This window comes from Pavona decussata, unplaced genomic scaffold (assembly GCF_977016875.1).
Source record: "Pavona decussata unplaced genomic scaffold, jaPavDecu1.1 SCAFFOLD_300, whole genome shotgun sequence".
Lineage (NCBI taxonomy): Eukaryota > Metazoa > Cnidaria > Anthozoa > Scleractinia > Agariciidae > Pavona > Pavona decussata.
The window spans coordinates 5062501-5077265 of NW_028145697.1; the positions used below are offsets into that span (position 1 = coordinate 5062501).

A 14765-nucleotide genomic window follows, 5' to 3' on the forward strand; every position below is an offset into this window, starting at 1 on the left:
CCGTCAGTTGTTAAAAATGTGTCAGAAAGTGGTCGCAAAGGTACCTCCAGGGTGTGAGTTGAAGGATGAGTTATCCCTTCTTGTTCAAAGAAAACCTGAAAAGCTTGAATGTTTTTTCTTTCTATTCACCTTTGTGTTACCTATCCTCTGATTATTTGGCACAGAGGCATCGCTGTATTATGTTGCTTACTTCACTTTATGTTGTTTTTTTGTCATTGTACACAATGGCATGAGGATGTACGCCAAAGAAGATGATAAATCACTGATCAGAAAGGCAACTAGTTATCAAAAAACCCGATTTAATAGTTAACATTCTTCTCTTCTTTCATAAACACAGCTGTTTAAAATGTACGAGAAAGAAGACACTCTAACAGAGAGGATTAAACTGGTGACCCTGCTGTCGGGAGAGGAGGACTTTGAACTGTCACGGTCAGACATTCTATTTCCTTTTCCCTTCTCTTTAGCAAGCCTTCAGTAATCAAACTAGTTTAAAACATTCAATTGTACCTTGCAAAAACACTCCGTCACTAGTCCTGTCTTCTCCTTTCATTTCTGTTGTAGCTTTTGCAATTGTAATGTTTCTCTTTCAGGGGGGCCTCTGGGGCGCTGGCAGTCCTCTCGTCTAGTGAAAAAGTTTGTAACCAAATTGTAAAGGTACTGTAACTCAGTCACTCCTTTAAAAAGTAGTCTATTCTCACCTGTCTCCCTCACGCCTATTGTTGAGTATGGGCACCAACAGTCTCGATCTGTTGACTAATATAATCCTAATATAAAACTGAGGTGGGTAGGGTGGGAAAAAGCCACAGAAACGAGACCTGGGAAGGATAGGCGTAAAAGGAAACGAATGAGAACGGTCAACATGTTGAATATAAACTGCTTAGCAGCTTCGAGAGAAATGGCATCACTCCTTTGTCTACTCTGCCTTTTATACGCGCGAGGTAGGACCGCTGAGAATAGTAGTCTATTCTCAACTGTCTCCCTCACGCCTATTGTTGAGTATGGGTACCAACAGTCTCGTGTTGAAGATAACCCTAAAATACCACGGCGGAAACCACTAAACCGCGCAAACGGATGCCCATCCTCAAAACGAGAACCTCAAACTAAAAAACCCCATCCTAACAAAAACAGAAATTAGGAACGAGGAAACGCAGAAACGGAGTCTTTTAAGCGATTAAGATCCGCATATAAAGTTGTGGAGGCGGAGGCCGCCAACTCGTTTGAAGACAATATGTCAGAAGGAGATCCTTCACGAAGAACTTCGGCTAACTTCATGTAGTAAAGGGCAGTACCCGTGTTGGACCAACCCACGTGGGACATCACATCAGCGAGCTGTGATCCAGACGAAGCGAGGGTAATGGCGGAGCCCGAGCGGAAACCTTGCAGAGTCTCGCCTTCATCAATTTTTCCTTCCTTTAAATAATATTTCAAGCGGGCTTCTGTGGAAGGCCAAAAAAGAGGCGTCAGCAAAAGTTTCTCCCGCGACAACTGAGGAGATGAAATCTTGACTAATATGGGCATTGTCTGCCATTTCCTGGGCCTCAGTAAGAAGAGATCCCTTATAATATTATTGACCCAACGTGGCGAGTTAACAGAAATCTTGGCAGGATCAAAGTTGGGAGTCTTTTTCCAGTCATGAAAAGGCATTTTGAAAGACTAGAAAAGAAGGAAAAAAAAGGTAAGGCCCAGGGAATGGCAAACTCAGCCCCGGTAATCCGAGAGGGAACATTCGTTCCCCTTGAGAATGCCACCCGAGGGAAGAAGAAAGAGGAGCGAGAACAATATAGCGAGTGGAGAACACTGTCAACAAATGCATCCACCCATGAGTTTCTTACCGTATTCCCAAAGGATTGTAAGGCATTGTTGAGGGCAAGAGTTTCCTTGGTGGCAAACAAAACTAAATACAACAGGCAAAATAAAGGCTGGTTTCCATATGATCGCGGATCGCAGACGATCGCAGAAGTAGTTTCCATATGATCGCAGACGATCGCAGACCTTATTGCGATCTGCGATCTGCGATCTGCGATCATATGGAAATCAGCCTTAAAACTAGCCCCAGCGGGACTGCCGGTGTAATCGAGCGGTAAATACGCAAATGAAGAAAACAAAAAAGGGCAAACAATGAGGTGCAACAACTAAACGAACTGTAGGCGGAGCAAAAGTAAAAGGGGATTTTAAGATGAAAATTAACAAGCATATGAATTCAGAATTGCCTGCGAAGCCCAGGTGAAAAGAGGACAAAGGTTGAGAATCAGGGCGAAAAACAAAACAAACAAAATTATAGCCCGCGAGGCCCACATAAAGGAGCAAATAGTTTATAACGGTGAATAATGTACAAAACAAAATACGGCTCGCACAGCTCACACGAAACGAGGGCAAACATTAAAATCCGGGCAAATAATATGCAAAACAAAATTTAGCCCGCTGAGCCCACATAAAACGAGGGCAAACGTTAAAAGCAGGGCGAATAATTTATCAAACAAAATGTAGCCCGCACAGCCCACACGAAACGAGGGCAAAAGTTATAAGCATGGCAAATAATGTAACAGACAAAATTTAGCCCGCACAGCCCACACGAAACGAGGCCAAACGTTAAAAGCCGGGCAAATAATATATCAGACAAAATTTAGCCCGCACAGCCCACACGAAACGAGGGCAAACGTTAAAAGCCGGGCATATAATATATCAGACAAAATTTAGCCCGCACAGCCCATACGAAACGAGGGCAAACGTTAAGAAGCAGGGCGAATAATATATCCAACAAAATTTAGCCCGCACAGCCCGTAGAAAAGCGGGCAAATGTTATGAAGCAGGGCAAATAATATACTAACTGAAAATGAAATACGGCTTGCGTAGGGCAAACAACATACAAGGTTTGGAAGCGAAATACTAGAGAACCAAAACGAAACACGTGGCAACGAACGGATAAAATAAAGTTTCACAAAACCTCCAAAGAAACTTCGTTTGCTTGCACTGGAGCTTAGCTTGTTCCTCTGGCACTACTGGTGCTTGAGCTTGTTCTGCTAACGCCGCCGGTGCTTGACCTTCTTATGCTTGGTTTTGTAAGACAACTTGAGCTTGTTGGACTGGATCTGCATCTGATCTGGATCGGCCATGGTAATCTGAACACCTCAGCAGCATCGAGAGAAATGGCATCACTCCTTTGTCTACTCTGCCTTTTATACGCGCGAGGTAGGACCGCTGAGAATAGTGAAGTCTTGTAGTGTGTTTTCATGAAGAGACTGTTGACCTATACACCAAGGAAACACTTTTTGAATCTTTGGGAAAAGTGCATACAGCATCCTGAAAAAAAAGTTCTTTTGCTAAGTTTGGGAGAAGTAACTTCAATATGAAAAGAGCTCTAATGGCAAGAGTTTGGAAACATTTTCAGTTAAAAATTGGCGATAGATAGCGTTTTGTTCTTCTATCGCTAATCTTTGTTAAAAGAGCTATTTCTCGATAAACAATCCGAATCAGAATTCAGACGTCTATCATGCTATTCCATACATTCGTCTGTAATTTTACTTGCTCTATTTGTCTCGGATGAGAAGGTACGTGACAAAGCAATGCCCTTTGATAATTAGTAGCTTCTACCACATGACAAAGCAGTCCGCCTGTTTACTCTCCAGCACGGCACAGCTATTGTAAGGCTGTTCAGGTGACACTACAATCTTGTACCCAGAGTCCTCAGGCTTTTTGATCAGCGGGTGGGCACCGGGAGAGACTCTGGAGAACTGGAATTTATTACCTCATTATTTCTGCTGTAAAACAATGCAAGCCGTTACGGAGCAGCCAATCAAAAATAATATATTTTTTTTCATTCTCCAGCGTCTCTCCTTGCGACCAACCGCTGACCAAAGAGCCTGACTACGAGATTGGTGACACTAAGGAGAGGCATCCTGTTGTCTGAGAAGGACACTAGTGCTCAGAGTGCAGTAGAGCTGCAACCATTATCCTAACTGGTGTTTTCTTTTTTTGGCAGGTATCGTCGTACAGGGATGTACTGAAACAACTTCTGGTATCTGACAAAAAGGAACTAAGACACAGGTAGCAGAGGGCTTTTTTTATTGATTAGTATAAACAAAGTAATTCAGTTGTAATGAAGGCGCATGAATCTAGCAAGCGACTTTCTTTCTCAGTTTATCTTCAGTTCTATTTAAGTGCAGATTAAGTCCAATTTCAGTTTAGATTCGGTTAAGTTCACTTTTCAATAGCATGATTTAATTTCACAACTTACAGCGCTTTGCACCAGTGACCATCTTGTTTCTTTGACTCACAGGGGAGCTCACATTGCGGCCAATATGATCGCTGCAAACAAGGAAATAGCAACCAAGGTAGGGAGGACAGTGCGTATATTGTTATGACTGTCAATTGATTGATCGATTCAGCAGTTGCCAGACAAATTATTTGAGATAGAAACTTGTTGACTTGGTGACTTGTTGTTTTGCGAATTCGTTGATAGACCATCAAGTGAGTCATTGACTGACTCACTGACTGAGTCACTGACTGACTGACCGACTGCCTGACTGAGTCACTGACTGACTGACCGACTGACTGACTCACTGACTGACTGACCGACTGACTGACTGACTCACTGACTGACTGACCGACTGACTGACTGACTCACTGACTGACTGACTCACTCACTCACTCCCTCGCTCACTGACTCACTGACAGACCGACCAACTGACTAACCGAGTTGATGTATTTGTTGATGTAACTTGTTTTCTTTTGTGACAGATCGTTGAAAGTGAAGTTCTAGAGATTCTGATTGTGTTCTCTAAAGATACCGATCCCGAGATTTCTGCGGTCCGAGCATGCGCTGAAAGAGGTTTAGAAACTGCTGTTGAACTAAATCTAATCAAGAAAAACCAAGAGCAGAGCTGAAAATTATAGAAGCCGAGGAAAGTCCGAAAATAACCCAGAGCTATCCCAGGCTCTTTAATTCTCATTCTCGTTCCCTCATACTCCTTCACCAACACTCTGAACACGGGAAGACAGCCTTCTAAAATCAGGGCTTAGCGCTTAGCGTTTCTCTTTCCCCCATATGTAGAGACTACAGTACTTGCTTGCTCTCTTTCTTCCTTTCTTTTTTTCTTTGTTCAGGAGGCGTGGTAGAAAATACGTCATTAATTAAATCAATTGTAATTTCAATGAATTGTAACAGAAAGGTCCTTTTTTAATTGGAAAAATAGCGCTTGATGCAAAAAGAGTATTGGGAGGCAGTTTAATAGGTTATGCATAGAAAATAACAATAATTTGTTGCTTTGCGGGCAGAGAATACCTTGACTTGCCTACAAGTCAAGCTCGGGAATTTTTTTCTCAGGGAGTGATGAAATATTAAACGAAGGTTAACTTCAAACTTACTTTTAAAAAAACTATTGGAAATCGTCGGAGAAGACAGATATCACCGATGGTGTCTCCATACAGTTTGATGCCAACATAAGCAAACTGCAGAATATATTTTATCAATAAAATCGCTGTTTTGTAAGCTTCTAAATTTTGTTTTGTTTTGTGAGGTTGTGTTACACTGTTTTTATTATAGTAAAGTTAATAATCTCTTCATAAACCACAATGACCAGACAGAAAAAAAAAATTTATAGGGCAAGAAGTTGCAAAGTGGGTGTGAATGGACTCAAAAAAGTCCTTTAAATGGTAGTTGCCTGGAAGCCGTAATGACGGGTGCTCGGTGGCGCAACTCTTCTACCGGAGTGATTCATGCGAAATGTCTGGTGACATTTTATTTGCAAGACGCTGATCTAGATCACATGATGCTTCTTTCGGACACGGTTCATAAGTAGTTAGATATTTGCCGCTTTTGGAACACTTTTGAAAATATCACTGAATTCATACCTGATTCAACAATGAACTCAAAAACCTAAATTTTTATCCTCGTTTTTCAAAAACCTAAATCCTCACTTTCATAAATGACACCAAACTGATCCCCAACTCACAAACAATCATCGATTAAATCCAACCAACTCATCAATCGCTGATTTGAATGATGAATACAATATTTTTGAACACCAATTTGGATATAATTAACCTGTTATGAAGAAAAAAATAATCATAAATAATTCAAATTTATGGATGTTGTGTGACTGGATGCCGTTACTGTCACGCGTGACGTTGTGTGACTTGTCATGAAAATGGACAAAACCCTAGACGTGGGGTGCTCGGTTGGCTGTTTACTTGCCTGGCCCCAGCCAGGTCTTTTTCCCGCCACTGACAAGGCGGCTGTCCCTTCCCAGTTTACCTCTGGGACAGAGGTTGAGTCCTGGGACGAACTCTGAGCACCCCGCTGTAAACCAGTAGGGCCTGAGCGGGCTCACCCTGGAGGTACCGTCTACTGGAAGACATCCCACACTACTCAGTAATTCACCATCTGCACAAGCCGTTAAACAGGTTTCAGTCAGGGGCCAACTGACACCTCCCTAAAGCTTCACCAGAGTTTGTGAACTAATATAATAATGGCCTGATTACCTATATATTACACTCAGTTCTGACATTTTTACACTTGTGGTGCTATTTTTCTGTATATTGCGTAATATTGCTTGATTTGGATTAACACGCATGCGCTTTCATGCATGTTCACGATGACACAACCCAAAGGGGACTGGACACTAGTTTGTTAATACACGTGTCGGCCATTTTGTCGCCATTTTGTGAAGAGGTTGTGTTTTGATGTTTATGGTTCCTGTTTTGGGATTTTTTGGACATTTATTTCTCCACTTTCATCGTTCTGATGTTTGTAGACGCTTTTTGAGGTAAGAATATCATTTATATTGCACACAACAATAGATTTTTTTTATTGGATCGACTCGCTATCGAATATTCGTGAGGCCGTGAAATGAGCTTATTTCTATTTCTGCACATCGACTAAATCCTTGATTGGGATCCAAGAATTAAAGGCATCATTGTATCCTTTCCACTTTACCAAAGCTTGTTTCTTCTTGTAATCTCTCCTGATAACTTTATCGATTCTGAATATCTCCTGTTTGGCTTTCAATAATTCTGGTTCATAAAAGCTCCCTTTAATCTCTTCATTATTGAGATCTTTCAGTTTGTATGTGATTGGATTCGTGTATTGAATTTTATCGATAATGAAGACCTCTTCTGTCCAGTTTTCTGTATAACCTCGATCAAACAGCTTTCTTTTATACCTTGATATTCTAACCTTTTCACCAACTTGGAATTTTGCTTGGGATGACAATTGCTTCAAATTGCCATAAAGATTGAAGTAAACAGTTCCTTCATTCTTTTTCTTTGATGCTTCTGTCGGTGTCATTTTTATTGAACTGTGTTTAGTGTTATTATACTGATTCAATATTTTAGGCAAAATATCCAGATACATTGTATTGCCTTGGGCAGTGAATCGTTTCCACATTTTATTTTTAATCGTTCGATTCCAGCGCTCAACAACTGATGACTTCTCTTCATTTTCAGTCGAATACAGTGTAATGTTATGTTTATTGAGCAAGTCTTTGAAATGTTTGTTGTAGAACTCTGAGCCTTTATCAGTCCACAGATACTTTGGTTTTCGACCCTCTTTGAATATGCTTTGAAATGCTGTAGTTATGGTCTCACCTTTTTTATCTTTTAATGGGACAATCCAACCGTATTTACTGAAAACATCTATAGTCATTAGAAGATACCTACTACCTTTATTCCATTTACTGAATTGTTGCATTTCAACAAGGTCAGCAGCCCATATTTCATCAATATTATTTACAATAACACGCCGCCGAGTAAAGTTACGCCTTATGGGTTTATGCAGCTCATTAACTAATTTTTCTTGCCAGTTTTCCTCTTTACCCGACGGCTTTTGACGTTTTTTGGAACCCCAAGACCCAGTTTCTGTTTTGTATTTATTGCATTTCTTGCCAACCAATGTCCCCATTGTCGTTCGGAATATGGAACAGCATCCAATGACTTTACCATCTTTTTGTCAGCTTTTAATTTACATTTTTTGTCATCTTTGCAGACTGAATAATCAACATCATGTTGCATGGCTATTGCATCTGTTTTGCCTGTTGGGTTATCATATATTTCCAATATTTGCCCTGTTTTGGGGTTATATTTTACTTGATTCTCCAAATCATTGTATGGACCAGTGTATTTATGACCAGGTAATACCCACCCAGCTTTGGGTTTTGGGAGCTTACCAATCATTTTGTGTATATCAATTGAACCACCACGTTTTGGTCGTCCTTTGATTCCCTTTTCATACTCATCCCAATTTGGTGGGTGCCAACCAATTGCATCATAACTTGAGCATTTCGGTGTGTTGTGATATTTGCTTCCAATCTTGACCATGCTTTCACAAGGATAATATTTGTATTTTTCTAATGTCTTTTTCCCAGCCTTGCCAGACCAAAATTGACTCGACAATATGCCAGTATCTGTGCTAAATGCACTTTTGGCAATGTCTCCAGATTTGTATCTATCAAAGACTTCCTTTGTTGATGGAATTAATGTTCCAACAACATCCATCGACTTCGATGCAACCTTGCCTGGTGTACCGAGTTGTTCCAAAATTGTATTCAAATTACCACCATCAAGTTCTTTTCGGTCAGTTTTGTACCTTTTTTTTGGTCTTACTTTGGTTGATAATTTATCAAACATCTCTGATCCAGTCTTTTGAACAAAAGGTGTTGCTTTAGAGATAGCATAATCAATAGCTTTCTTCTGCAATTTGGGGTTTCTGAGAGCTTCAGACCCATAATATCGACCCATTTCAACTGCTTTCTTTCCAATCCATGGTAATGCATGTTGAATTAACATATCAGCACCAGTTGATGCTAAAGTATCCATTATGCCCACCCCTTCGAACGGGCTATTTAGTTTCCCTGTTTTTTAACAAATTTGGTTTTAGTTATACCACATTCAGCACATGTACAGAAGAACATGAGCCGACCATTTTTGGCTTGCTTGTAACCTAAAGGCTCAATACATTCAGTTTCTTTCTTTTGTTTAACACAATATGATTTGACCATTTTATATCACTATATTAGATTAATTATCATCAGAGTCAGACTCATAATCCGTTTCATAATCCTCTGACTCAGAATCTGTTACCAATGTACACCATAAACATAATTTTCCTGAAAATTCTGTGTATTCATCACACTCTTCACAATATCTTATATCAACCATTATACAAATTAATTAGATAATTTTTTAAAATATTGGATTATAAAATTATGATTGACACTTTGATTGTTCATGTCAAAATGTGCATTGTGGATTGTTTTCAATATACTTGTACCCTTTTGTCTCTCAAATAAATAATACAAGCACCGATAGCCACATAATACTGAATCTCTTTCCTGGATTTCATCACCTGAATACATTAATCGTTTGCCACTTGTTGACATAAATTGCATAATTTCTTTTGGCATAATTAACCCAAAACTATCAAAATATTCTACATATTTGTCTCCGTTTCGATACGCAACCCAATGTGTACCTGGTCCAGTCTGTGAATCCAGGTTAATGATACCAACTTCATCTTTTTTCATCTTTTGTGGTAGATTATCTCTGCTGTAAATGCCTCTGAAGTGTTTTATTTTGAGTTTTTTGACCCAATCAATGAGTTCAAAGTTACTGAGTGGTTTATTTATGAATTTCACAGAATGTCTCCGATTAATGGAATCCCCTTGAATGGACTGTTTTTGCCTAATAACAGACCTTTTCCTTTTTTGTTTTTTTTTTTTTCCCTTTGCCATATTGATCCCATGTACCGAAAAATGGAGGCGGCCTATAATTAACTGGTAGGACCAAACCACCATCTTTTTTGGTTGTGTTTGGAACAAAAACTGGGACCGATCTTCTGGATCTACTTCTATCCACCTGCAACCCTTTACCCATTAATGCATTCAAAACCATTGGAATGCCAATTGAAGCCAATAATGTCCCCAAAAAACCTCCTGATTGTGTCTTAGTTGGTTTAATTACAATCTGTCCACCAGTATGTATTGGATTGACAATTTGCTTCTTTTGTGCTTCAGTGAGCCAATCTTTGTATTTTATTAATTGATCAATTTTATTTTGAGGAATGAGGAAACCACCAGCTTGTCCTCTACCAAATATTTTATTGACTCCCACATTTGCAAGCCCAGAAAGTGCTCCAGTAGCTAATGGTCCAACTGCTTTTGCTGCCATTGGTAGTAATTTTGTACCAATTTTGAATAATGATGACCAAAGACTGCCTCCTTGTTGTACAGCTTTTCGTATCTGTGTTTTGCTTATTTTAATATCTGCTCCAGTTTTGTTTTGCATTGCCTTTTTCAACCTATTTATTTGTGTATTGGTTAACATCAGCTGATCCGGACCAGTTAATTCAGAATTTGATAATCTTATTGTTATTGCTGAGTTGTTTTTTAATGCTTTTGCTAGTTTATCTTTTTGCCCAATTGATAGGTTTACTCCATGTGAATGATAAGTTGTCATATCTTTTATATAACTAACGTTACATTAAAAATTTATTCCATTTATCGAAACAATAGTTTGCCATCTTTTTGGATGAGTTCAGCGTCTTGTTCATATAATGTCAATGCATAAACTGAATATGCAGTTGCAGTTGTGCCAGATAATTCATAGTGGAATGTCAGCTTTGTGGTACCATCTTTGATATCCATTTTTTGTTTTGTTAAATCGAAATACAAACATGGGAATAGTGTTTTGAAGTTATTGATATTCAACAAAGTTTCCTGACTGTATTCATTATTTGCATGCACATATTTGAGGACATCTCTGTAAACTCGAGTCAAATCAGCCTCTGGAGTGTAATGTACATCAGGATATTCATTACCATTAGCCACAGATAAATGAAAATTCAGCAATGTTCTGGGATCTGTTGATACACTAAATGTATTGTACAAAAATGGATTTACTGTTTGTGCAGCAAGATTTGCATCATTGATAATGAAAACAAATACATGCCTTGGCTTTGAAATCCCACTTGTTATCTGAAAATTACCACTTCTTTGTGTTGATGAATTGCTTCTTTCCACATTTTCACGCAAATAAACCCATTTATGAGGCTTCAAAAATTGATTCATGTACAGTGATTGTCCTTCTGAATTGAAAGTGATTCGTGGTACAATAAGCTCCATTCTAGTAATCATTACACGACAATCAGCCCCAGCTTGCCAAATAAGATTGGCATCAGATTCAATCTGCAAATTTATTTCCAATCTTGTTGATGGCAATAACTCATCCATCAATGCTTCAAAGAATGAGTATCGATTCAATGGTATTTCTGTATTGACAACCACTGATAGACCCAAAAGTGCTTTTCTTGCAGCAAATCCTTTATTGTAGTTATCTTCAGCCGATCGTTCTTCAGCGTGTCGGTTTGTATCCAGATAGAAAACTCATTTGTTGCAGTTGATTGAGCATATCCTGGACTATATTCCAATAGATTCTTAATATTTACACAATGATTTGCATCATTACAATCATATACCATTTTACCATTCAATCTTACATCGAAATCATGTATAAGACTGTGTGAACCATTTACAATACCATTATGGTCTTCAGCTGCTATATTTCCATTTTGCATTGTTTGGACTTTAAAACCAACTGATATTCTTGCATTATACCAATCAAATGGTGTTACTTCTCCTGTGTTGTCAACAACAAAACGATAACCATCTTTCTTTTGTGACCTATTATTTCCTGGATTACCAGTATTCAATGGTGTCTCCAATTGAAAGAAGACATCTTCGTATCTCTCAATGTATTTTGGATTTCTGAATGATTTCATTTATACAGATATGTTACATTATTTTCATTTTCTCCTTCTTTTGAGTCTTCCACCGGATATCATCTGATTGACTCTCTCAGCTATTTGAAAATCAGTCAGTGGCTGCTCCATTTTTGGTTGGCTCATTGTCACTGATTTTGTTTTGGAAGGTTGTTTTTTGCTCAATAATTGAATTATTTTATCACCTGCTTTATTACCAGCAAACTCACCAGTTTTGGTGACTGCTTTTTCAGCTGCAGTTTTGGCTCCTTTTTTAGCTAATTCTTTTGCTGTTTTCCCGAAAAGTTTTGAACCAACTGATCTGAAAACATCCATAATTCCTTCACCATGAATATGTTTCATCGCATAACGACCCAATTCTGGGTCAAAACGTGGCTTAAATTCACTTTGTCGTACCATATATTGATATATTATATTAAACTAGACCTGAGAATCAAGCTCATGAACCAGTCAATGCCATTCAAGTCAATTGGCCGACCCAAAGCGTCAGTCACTGTTATCCCCATTTCTGAAATAATTGATTTGGAAACTGGGCTGAATAATGCTCTTTTTGGCTCAAAAGTAAATGGATAACTCCTTGTTAAATTGTCAGTAGGTATCATTATCAGTGTATTTGTGAATCGTCCATCACTGAGGCTATCAGTTATTATATCACAATTAATGTTCAAAACGTCAATATCATTGGTAATATTTGGCAATTTTGTCCCATGTTCAGTTTGGTTAATTAACTTTGGTTCAAATCCAATAAGTGCTCCAAAATTAGAGTTTCTAATATCAAGCTTCCATTGGTTGTCTAGCTCAATGACAACTCTATATGATGAAAGCACAAAATATAGATTGATGCCCTTGCTGGAAGATGGTTTATCTCCATTTTGAATTATTGATTGAGTGATATAATCATCAAGATCATCATATGAATACATTCCATCAACAAATGTGATTGTCTTCCATTTTGTACCATTATCTGGGCTGTATTTGATTGTATTATTGTTGTATCCTGTGTTGACATTATGCCATGAATATGTCATTGACACTCGATCAACAGCTAGCTCATGTCTCATTGTTGTGTCAAGCTTCAATGGTGGATCAAATTTGATAATAAAGTCTTCAGGCCGACTTCGGCCTATTTTTTGTCGGTTAACGGATGAAATATGTATCGCCCTTTCTTGCATATGTTATTTGATTATATATTGTTGCAATAAATCAATGAGTTGTTTGTTGTTTATCAAGCCAAGTTGATTCAATTTATGGGCTATTTGTGAAAATTCCTCTTTGACGCCATTATTGCCAGCCAAAATGGATCCACCAAGCAATTCCATTCTGTCAATCAAATCATTAGCATCATTGAAATAAACAACACCAGAGCCCAATTTCTTGAATTTTTTGCTGGATTTATGGATTGGAATCTCACTGAGTTGGTTCAATTCATCAAATACCATTTTGGCAATATCGCTGTATTTCTTCTTTGAATTAAATCTCTTGGTCAATAAATCGATTGTATCGAAATCAACCTTTTTGTCCATTACTTTGCGTTTATCTTTTGTTGCCACAAGACTGAGTTGTCCCATTAATTTTGGAATATCAATCATCAGTCCACCATATTTCCCAGAAGATGATATTTTGTATGCATTTCTCTTTGGTTGAGTATAACCAGAACCTTTTTTGATGGTTTTCATTCCTTCTGGGATTATTTTAATGCGCCCTCTGTATTTTTGCAATAATTTTATATCTTCATCTATTTTATCAATTTTGTCTTTATTCTTGGTCTTTCCTTGGCCCTTGGATAAAGGGCCCTTCTTTATTCCAAGTTTTTTCAACATCTTGCCAATATTAGCATCGTAATCCTTGATGTCAATATCTCCTTGCATAGAAGCTTGGAGAACAGAACTCGGAGGTGCAAGATCGTATTGCATCAATTTTTGGAACTCATCATCATCAAAACCAGCATCCAAATTTGACATTGCTGGTTGATAATCTATTGGTAACTTTGATTCTGGTAATTGTGGTTGTGGTTTTGTTTCTGGTTGATAAGTTAACATAGCAATGTCTTCCAAACCTGAAGTCAACGCTTTTTGGTTTTTCTCCAATTGTTCAATCAGTTTGTCTTGTTTTTCATCAATTGTTTGTTTTGTTTCCTCTTGAGCTTTAATAATTGGTTTGAAAGTTTCTGATAAACCTTGTTGTAAATCTTGTTTATCATGCTTGTACTCCTTCAATGTATCTCTAACTTGTTTGGTTATTGTTCCAGCCTTAATCTTGGCTTCAGATAGTTGTTTTAATCTCTGTAAATCCATTATATTATTAACTTATATAATGTATTGATATACATGGAAATCCCAAATTATGATAGACATGATAAAAACACTAATTTCAAAAGATTGTATGGTTACATGCCAAATGACACGTTTCGGATGTTAATATGTGGTAATTCAGGATCTGGAAAGACAAATTTATTGTACCATATGCTGATGAAACCACTTTTGTATTATGATAGAATACATTTATATGGCAAAAATTTGGAGCAACAAAAATACAAGGATATGCTACAAACATTGACTGATATATCAAATAGTGTCGGGTATAATGTCCTTGTTTGTAGCAATGATGATATAATTCCAGTAGAGGAATTGAAGGATGATGATGCCCAGAAGATAGTAATATTTGATGACTTTATTTGTGAAAAAAAACAGAAACCATTGATTGATTATTTCATTCGTGGCAGACACAAAAACTGCTCTGTTATTTATCTGAGCCAATCGTTCTACAAAACACCAAAAGATATTCGACTCAATTGCTCTCATTTCTGTGTCTATGACTTTCCTAGCAGCAATGAAAGAGGTCTGATATCCCGTGAGTTGGGAGTCGACAAGGATAAATACATTAAAGCAACAAACGAGCCATTTTCATTTCTATATGTCGATAAGCCCCTGAAGAGAATTAACAGAAATTTTTATGGAACAATATAACCAAATGATATAAATGGGAATATTCAACG

General features: G+C 37.9%; 1 protein-coding gene across 1 annotated transcript in view; it reads left to right on the forward strand.

Moving 5' to 3' along the window:
* Positions 1 to 5488, forward strand: part of LOC146454768 (protein unc-45 homolog A-like) — a 13169-nt gene extending 7681 nt beyond the window's left edge. The window contains exons 10-14 of the mRNA XM_085095034.1: positions 338 to 429; positions 591 to 654; positions 3980 to 4044; positions 4277 to 4331; positions 4738 to 5488. The gene's annotated coding sequence lies outside the window, so the exon portion shown is untranslated. The remainder of the gene's footprint in view (positions 1 to 337; positions 430 to 590; positions 655 to 3979; positions 4045 to 4276; positions 4332 to 4737) is intronic.
* The last annotated feature ends 9277 nt before the right edge of the window (positions 5489 to 14765 follow it).